A 7,284-nucleotide genomic window follows, 5' to 3' on the forward strand; every position below is an offset into this window, starting at 1 on the left:
AGACAAGCCTGGGCAACATAGCAAGACACCATCTCTACAAAACATTTTCTTAGATAAAAATCATTTTTAAAAAGTGGTATAATGCCTAAGGGCTCAGGGAAACAGTACCCCTATGGCTGTATGGTAAGCAGCAGGCAAGGCTACTTGTCAGACCAAAGTGGTAGTGATTCCAGGGTTCCTTTGCACACTTATCCAGGAGCCTGGCTAGCTCAGCACTGCCTGGGTTTACTTTATACCTTCTACAGCTCTAAAGCTCTGGAAGGTGGGACCTAACCATAAGAGAAATTGCTATTATGCAGGACTCTTTTAACTGCAATGACTGAAACCTACTCAATCCAGGAGAACATTGAATTATTTGACTCTAATTACTAAAAATATCCTTAAGTAGATGGGCTTCTGGCTCAGTGAGATCAGGGGTCAAATAATATCAACCAAGACTCATTCTGTCCCTTCATTTCCTGTGTCAGCTCTGCTTTTTATGCAAGTTATTTTGAGAGAACAGCAAAAATGGCCCCATAAATTCCATATAATTTACTTCCTTGCAAATAGCTATGCCAATAAAAAGAAAGCACCTCATTCCCAGCAGTTTCATCAAAAGTGCAGGGATGACTTCCATCAGCCCAGCTTGGATCACATGTCTGTCCCTGAATTAATTACCCTGCTGATTGCCCAGGGTGGCCAGCCTCACCCCAATCACATGGACTAGTATTGAAACAGTGGTCCTCACATGAAAAAAAAATGGAAGAACAGTGGCAGAGAAATATGGGAGGGAGGGCCTCATCTCTTTATAAAAAGTATGAGCATATTAGTGTTCTTTTGTAAACTTATTGATATAGTCACTGGGAAAAAAATTGAGAAAAACCCACAAATGACTTTCTACATGCCTCTGTGCTTTGTATTCAACACTGAGCTGTGAGAACTGTAATTATTAAAACAAAACTTTGAAAAGAAGTAACAATTTGGGACAATGGGGACCCTTAGCTGATGTGACAGTGAGCAGTTCTTCTTTTGTGTGCATGAAGATGCAATTCCCAGGGGCCCGCCTGGGGTCTTCTAGGACAAGCATGTGGGCACCTACTGGCTGCAGTTCCACCTTTCCTTCCCTGGACTCTCAGGGAGAAACAAGTTCTGGATTCAGCTGAACTGAGTTCAAGTTCAGGCTCTGTGACTCACTGGGTAAGTCTCTTGCTCTCCTTGAGTCCCATATCCTCATTGGTAAAATGGAGAGGTAGAGTTATTGTTAGGTTTGGAAGGCAAGGCGAGGGTTAAAGAAAGACAGAGAGACAGCTGGTGGCTTCAACAGCAACATCTTTATTGCCAGCAAAACCCTGGGGAGGAGGAAACCAGCTTAGTGCCAGCATCAACTGCCACTCACAGGCTGGGGTAATCATGGGACTGGGAGGGAGGGATCTGGTTGGTAGAGCTTGCTGCCCAGCAGGATATGGCAAGGATGTCCCTGCAGTCAGGCTGTTGGGCCTTTGCCCAGGAGGATGTGATAAGGATGTTTCTGCAGTCACGTGGTTAGGAAGGATGTTTCTCATGGCCCAAGTTCCCATGGAACTTTTCACTGTGATCAGAGTCTGCAAAATGGCTGGAGGTTTACAAAATGGTACAGGTTAGACTAACAGTAACATCTCCCAGGTAAACAGTTCTACAAAGTAAACTTCCCTTCAGCATCTACTCTGTATCAGATATGGTGCTAGGACCCAGGCCACAGGAGGAACAGGACAGATGAGGCCCCTGCCATCCTGGTGCTCACGTCTGATGAAGGAAGCTAACAGCTCATAAGACCAGGTCAGATGGTGGTGGTAATCAAAGATATTACCAGAGTGAGATGAGCTAGAAAGAAACCGAAGGAGCTCTTACAAACACAGTGACAGGTGGAGACCCCTCCGAAAGGTGACTTTTGAGCAGAAACCTGAGAAATGTGGAGGGGGCTATGGAGAACGACCAGCCCCTGAAGCAACCCCAGGATTGGGAGGGCAAACCCAGCACCAGGAGGGCAATGGAATGGCCTGATCTGTGCATCCTTCATGCTTCCTTCCTCAGTGATGCACAAACAGAAACATGGGGCAATTTCGTGCAGGGTCCATGGATGAATCAAGAAGCAGCCACACTGCAGAGCTGGAGTGGGGATAAAATCTGACCCAACAGTAAAGCTAGAAGCTGGTGCTGCTTACCACTGACCACAATGCAGGTCATGAAGCATAACCAGACCCTGAAGGCACGTCCAGGGCCAGACCAGCTGGCCGGGCTGCCAACATCTTAGTAGAGATCCCAGGAGATTAGTTGAGCTGGTTAGGGGGAGAAAAAAAAAACAGGAAAGCTTCAGAAAATTCCAGAGGACCCATGACACTTAACATCAACTTCCCCCAAGTGAGATCTGTTTGTCATTGCTGTTTCTAAAGAGTTGGTCCCACCACCCCCATCTGCCCGTTGCCTAACCAGGGGAAAACTCAGGGTGGGGTCCACAGAAACAATCCCTGTGGAAGGGGAAATGGTGTTTCTCATCCAAAACCAAGGGAAACCACCACTCATAAGGAGTAGAAGGGCCTGAAGGGAGAGACAGGATTCTACTGCTCATTTGGATATCTGCTTCCCAGCAGGAAAGGGGACCACGCAGGATACAGGGGCTAAGTGGACCCTGTGCTGTGGGACTAGGGGGGCTGGTGCTGACTCACTGTTGGAGGTGAGACACTATAGGAGGCTTAGAACCCCTCCCTGCAGCCTCTCCAGTCTAATAAGGGGATGGTAGTGTGGTCAGTGGGGGCATCCAGATGCAGTCAAACGGCACAGTGAGTGATGTCTCCTCTGGCCTCCTCTTTCAGCTGCAGAGTCTCCGAGTTACTGGAACAGCTTCTCCATGGCCCCACCAGCCTGGAGGGTGGTGACAGCTCCCAGATGACGCTAAACCCAGGGCCCTGCACCATCCCCCCTGGTTCCCCTTGGCCCTGCCCACACCTGTGTAAACAGCTTTTTCTTAATGACCCTTCAGACGCTTTGAGGTCCCTGCCAGTACCTGACTGCCACATTCCCCAAAGAGAACAGGCTCCTCAGCACAGGAGCTGAGGTTTCTACAGGCACAGAGAAAGCACTGTCCCAACTGTTGGAATGGAGTTGGGAGTGGAAAAAAGAACGTCTTTTCTCAATGCTTAGACTCACCAATTGTTTCATTTTATCACATGAAGGCTGTGTGGCATTTTGAGGTAGAATTAATAATCTACATAATTACAAATTATATTCTTAAAAGAAGGTGCTCAGTGTCATGCCTGACACATGGTGGAACTCCACGATGAGATGTGTGAGAAGCCAGGGTGCCATGGTTACAGACAAGGACTGCAGGTACAGACTGCTTGCTTCAAACCTGGACCAGCGGTGTGAATTTTGGCAACTCTCTGTATTGCTCTTTGCCACTGTTTTTTAATCTAACAACTAGAAGTAAAAACAAGGTTATTATAAAAATTAAATGAATTAGAGTAAGCAGAGTGCCTACAAAACCCCCAGGCACACGGTCAGCACTGAGCATGTTTTTCATTATACTCTTAATGAGGTAAGAGTGAGAACACAGGTGCCAGCCAAGAGCCTGGGGTTTCTCTGGCAGAGGCATCAGAGACTCTACTTTTAACATCCTCCATTCATTCATTTGACCCTGGTAAGGGAGGAGTCTCATGGGATATGAACAAGCATCCACCTTGGGGCCATACTTCCCATGGTCAAAGTTGAACTCCACCACTGTTCAGCTGGGTGACTTTGGGCAAGTGACTTCCCCTCTCTGATCCCCATATTCCATTTTGATAAAAACAGCACAATGGCAGGCCTGTGGGGATTGAAGGAGCTGACATAAAAATGTGTGCCTTAGTATAAATTTCCTGGAAGTAGATCCTGAGGCAAATATTGAAATACAAAAATTCTATTTGGAGATAACTCTAGGATAGTAATTCGACTGCTAGTTCTTCCTTAGGGTGTGAATCCCAGGAAACAACAGTAGAGGAGTGGGGAACTGAGACAGGAAAGGAATGCAGCAGTTAAAGGGACCTTCATCAAGGAAGTTTCCCCTGTGGCAGCCAGGACTCAGCCCTGCCAGGTACATCTGCAGAGACAGCACAGAACATGTGCCTCAGAGTCATCCCACCCAAAGCAAGGGAGCTGGGGTATTTATCCACCAATACCCACCAGTCACTCCTCAGGGATCCTTCCAAGGGCATGATTCCTCCAGAATGACCTGCCTGATCTGCAAGGGTCAGGCCCGGGGTTGAGGACAGGGCCCCTGACAGTGCCTCCAGCAATGAGCAGGAACACAGCCTGGTGTGGCGAGTTTCAGTCAGTGATTCCAACTCATACACTTACCCACACACCACACTCCAACCCCAACAATGTGTATATGTACACACACATACATGCATACATGACTGTTACCCACTTTGATCCTGGTGACTCCATGGGATATACAGTAAGGCAGAAATCAGAGGGAAGAGCAGAATTAAGGGGAATGAAAATCTTAAGAACAAAATGCAAATTTAGGCAGAAAATCAAGGGGGAAGAGGAGTGGTCTGGACACCAAATGCCAGCTGGGTGGCACCTGCTCTACACACACTGTCACTAATTATCCAAGAAGCCTCGTGGGGTAGAAGAAATTCCTCTCAACTTACAGATGACAGAAATGTAGTTCAGAAAACTGACTTTACTAATGTCTCAGCAAGCTAGTGGGTGATAGATATGGACTCCCAGATCTTTCTGTCCACAGAGCCTATAAATTCTCCCTTGTTAGGCAGGCTGCATACCAGGCCCTGCTTCTGGGCTCTGCTCCTTTTCCTGCTAGGCAATCATGGCAGAATTGACAGAAATGTTATCCCCCTTCACCACCTGGAGCAGAGCTAATGAGAGGAGCTGGGGAACAGGCCATGAGGCCCTGCACCCACCATTCAATGTCTTCAGGATTGCGGTCCCTCAGAACTCTTGCACCACGTGATGGCATCACTCCTGGGTGTCTTCTGAGGTTGCATAGGATTCAGTAGAGGCCAGTGGCTGTGCTGTCATATCCTAAGAGGCAGCCACGCAGGCTTGGGTCTCTTGGCTGCTTCAGCACCAGAGGTTGGACAGCGCCCATGTACTGAGGCCCTCGGGAGAATGGGGGGAGGGAAAGGAAGGGCAGAATGGAGTGACGTAGTGTCCATCCACCATGTCCCTGGATGGAGAGACCCACACCAGGACCACTGCTGGTACTCATGAAGATGCCAGCCTCCATTTATATGTCCTCATATGACAACTCCTTCCCATTTTCATCCTGGAGACAAGACCTCTGAACACATTAGCTCTGAGGGCACCTGAGTGTAACCTGAGACAGTCCCTGAAGACTTTTCATCCAAGCAGGATCCCTCCCTTGCCATCTCCAGACCTGCCCCACAAGCTCCCTCCCGGGTCTCCTGGCTCTTGTTCACTCCTTCCAGGCAGCCTTCTACAGTCATCTCTAAAATATATCTGACTGTCCCTCGTTTGTCCAGCACCTTCTATGGCTCCCCAGAGCCCTCCAGATCAAGTTCAAGTTCTTTGATCAGACATTTGATCTCAAGCTGCATTCTACCTCCCAAATTAAGACACCGGAGAAGCCACCTTGCCCAGCACAAGTGCATCACGGAAGTCTCAAGTCTTGAACGTGGCCTTGGCCTTGAGGAAGTCATGAACACCCTGGCTAGTGAGGGTGCAGTGCTGCTCCAGGATGATGGTGTCCAAAGTTGTGCACCAGGTCACAGGCCCTGCAGAAGCATCACCCCTCAGGAATGGGTAGTACAGGAAGTCCATGCACAGGCAGATCTGCTGGTGCCATTACGCTATGAGGGCACTGAGCTCAAATAAGGTGGCAATATATTCACTGGGATTCCTGCAAGGTGAGGCTGGGGAGAGGAAGCAGCTCCATAACACATATGAAACACTGGAAACCCTTCTCAGCCAAAATCTCAGGACCACATTACACCCAGAAATGGGTGCCCTCTGAGCACACTTGTCTCTCTGTCTCCCACTCTGAGCTCCCTCATGGCCCCACATGCCCCAGCCTGGCCCAGAGCTTGAAGCCCAGTAACTGTTCAGTCCATGGTGTTGACTGCTCCCTGGGACAGGAGAGCGCTTGGTGGCTCTGAGACTCCTCCTGTGGAACTCCTGCGTCTGCTTTGGGACCTCCCAATTCCCATGGGAAGCCCCCATGGCTCTGGATTGCCCCACCTGCCCTGGGATCCTCCAGCCCCATAAGACTTACTTGATGCCTCAGCCCTCCCAGAACATGACATGTTTCTCAGAATGTGGCTGATGTCCAGGGCCATCTGTGGATGTTTGCTGGGGACTTCTTGCTGATTTCCTTTATGGTCTGTAGGGCAGGACCAAGAGGAGAAACCAGCCCAACCTCAGAACGGACAAAAGACTCACTGCCCCAGTGGCAACCACCAAACTGTCAGCAGTGCTTCTGAAAGGAAAGGAGGTTTCATTCTGCAGAAAGCTCCTTGTTTGGCTTCTTTCTGATGCCAGGAAGGGGTACCAATCCCTGCATACCTGTGGTGCCTATGTTACCATCTCTGCCTAGGATGTGCAATGGGCCCCTGCTCCCACTGCAGGGTTGAAGTTCCCTCCAGCTGGAGACCTGGGCTCCTGACACCGCCTGGCCTCTTTGTTCTTCTCTGGATGAGGGTGGAAAGGCTGTACCTGGTATTTCCCTAGGTCCTTGGTTTCCACCTTCTAAACATCCAGCAGGAGTGACCATGCCCAGCACCACACCTGAAGTGGGACTCCCTTGTGGAGCAGCCAAGAAATCTACAGATGGAAGAATGCTCTGGTGAGATAGGCCACAGGGGTCCCTGGGGAGGATCGGGGGCCGGAGGATTCTGGAGGTTTCCAGCCTTAGGCTCTGTGCGAACTATGATCTGGAGCTATTTTTTCATTTAGGTAACCAAGAGATAACCCCTAACCCCTGAGCAAGGCATGGTCCAAGCTCTGGCATGAGATTCTCTTCCAGCAATGCAATGCTTGCAGAGACAGGTACAAAAGCTGGTGACCAGGCCTGCTGTCCCCCAGGTAAGGACAGTGTGCTACCCACCCTCTGAGAGGTGGTGCCAGGCCACAGCACTGGATGCCTGTACCCCTGGCTCTGCAGACACCAGTCATGGAAGTCCCATGGAGTTCCTCCCCTCTCCACATTACCTTCTTGCTGCTCCTAGACTTCTTCTAGTCATTAAGCATGTTGAGCCATTTTTCTGTGCATCCGATCTGACATTTTTGTTCTCAGATGAAACACGACAA

At 49.5% G+C, this 7,284-nt stretch overlaps 1 long non-coding RNA gene across 1 annotated transcript; it reads right to left on the bottom strand.

Moving 5' to 3' along the window:
- Window positions 1–2,955: 2,955 nt before the first annotated feature.
- On the bottom strand, window positions 2,956–6,389 carry LOC129529296 (uncharacterized). The gene is made up of 3 exons (XR_008674774.2): window positions 6,251–6,389; window positions 4,920–5,891; window positions 2,956–3,432 (listed from the first exon to the last, which is right to left on the bottom strand). It is a non-coding gene; the product is annotated as an uncharacterized lncRNA (long non-coding RNA).
- Window positions 6,390–7,284: the final 895 nt, after the last annotated feature.

The sequence above is a fragment of the Gorilla gorilla genome, chromosome 22 (assembly GCF_029281585.2).
Source record: "Gorilla gorilla gorilla isolate KB3781 chromosome 22, NHGRI_mGorGor1-v2.1_pri, whole genome shotgun sequence".
Taxonomy (NCBI): Eukaryota; Metazoa; Chordata; class Mammalia; order Primates; family Hominidae; genus Gorilla; species Gorilla gorilla.